Source organism: Austrofundulus limnaeus, unplaced genomic scaffold, assembly GCF_001266775.1.
Source record: "Austrofundulus limnaeus strain Quisiro unplaced genomic scaffold, Austrofundulus_limnaeus-1.0 Scaffold29, whole genome shotgun sequence".
In the NCBI taxonomy this organism is placed as follows: domain Eukaryota; kingdom Metazoa; phylum Chordata; class Actinopteri; order Cyprinodontiformes; family Rivulidae; genus Austrofundulus; species Austrofundulus limnaeus.
The window spans coordinates 1770927-1772789 of record NW_013952431.1 but is presented as its reverse complement, the minus strand read 5'-3'; positions in this window follow the sequence as shown (position 1 = coordinate 1772789).

The window sequence follows — 1863 nt, the reverse complement described above, 5'->3', positions numbered from 1 at the left end:
ATAATAATGTTCTTTATCCACTTGCAAAAAAAGGCTAGAAATATAAAACCTCAGAGGTTATTATAAGTTCCTGAAGCTTTAGGCAAACAAAACAGCAGAAAATAAAAAATGAAATAAAGAACCTTTTTACAAGCTTGTTAGCGGACTATGTTTGGCTTAAATTTGTACTATTTATGATATTTTTTTATTGCATACATTTACATGGAGTTACTTTCAGTGTTTTAAATGCTATAAATAAAATTAAATTTGAGCTGGAAACAAAACCTATTTCAATACAACTTTTTGCCGTCCATATCGAAAAATCAGAACATCGAAGTCTTATATCCGAAAGTTTTTATTTTTTCCATAACAAAGAATGAATAATCATCACTATCACGCTGATCTGAACATATTTCATTTGTTCTGAGTTGATAAAACTCGCTCATTATTTCATATGTTACCGATGCAGCTAATGCATCATTAACTTACTGATGCGTCAGGTGTCATTTGACTCTTGAGTGCTTCATCCTGTCAGGTTTTGAATCYAGGTCATTTCTTTTCCTACAGCTAAGTATATATATATTTTTTCATAGACGGGACGTCATTGTGCAGAGCTGTATCCTGAAGGAAATGTCATTTTTGCTTTAACGATCAGTGAAAGCAGTTCATCCATATGTTTAAATATACTGAAGTACCTTCAATTTAATGAGACACCTCCACGGGTGTGAACTCAAGTGCTTCATTAGCTTTGCTTAAATGTATTGTTAAGCTCTGCAGGCCTTCCCAGCAGGTGATCCATGGCACCACACAATAGGGACAATGGCAGCGAGGCGTGCTGAGCTCTGACGTATGGAGCTTCTGTGTTTGCTGGTTTGTGCTACCATATGTACAGAAGCTGTGGCCTCCCTGATTACAAAGCTTAGCCTTGCGTCAGGATGCTTTGTCTCTTTCTTCCCCAGACTCTGCCGCCTGCTYCATGAAACCTTGTAGAAGGTGACCCTTGACCTCTGGAGAGCATGTAAATCAGAAAAATCAGAATATTTTTGTTGTCACTGTAATGAGTACAACGTGCTGTTTAAAAGACATAAAAGACAAAGGGTTGGGATGTACAAAACAAAGCAAGTCATATTGATAATACTTTATTTATCCCAAGGARAAAGCACAGCACAGAAATYATTGAGCATGCTGCAARTCCCTGGCATAAGCTCACAAGACAAAAGCTCACACTTTTAATTTATGCAGTTTTTATTAGACACACTTTGCATCACAGTAAAAGTATCACAAAGTATTATATACATCATACTTAGGCCTATGTCACACAATGCATGAAATTAAAAACACTCATTAATTGCTCAATCTTGCTCGAGTGAATAAAGGTATTAGTAAAAAAAAAATAAGGTGTGGAAGGTGAGAATAACTCAAAATAAGGAATGTGAGGGCAACTTATGTGTCACAAATATCTTTGACGTTTAAAGAAATGTGAGCTTTTGTATTTGTTTGTACATTGCACATGCAGTGCACTGGAGATATGGCATGATTTGATGCCCTGATGGCTATGGCGATAAAAGCTGCTTTTTTGTCCTTATTTTAAGTGTTTAAGTTCCATAAGCCAAATGTCACAGCACATGTTTCTCGGATGAGCTAAATATTTTAATACATAATAAAATATCACAAAGTGTGCAGAAGGCTGATGCTGTGCATGGGAACCTGTTCAGAAAAAGAAGCATCTTTCTCAGAGAAAGATGCTTCTTTTTAGAAAAGGTTTTCCTTTTCCCTGAGAAAGTTTCTCATCAAACACGAGTCTGTGAAGTTTCACTGCAGCTGTGTCCTGATGCATCTCAGTAATCCAGGTAAAAAATCAAAAAGAAAAAAATTGTATAGGTC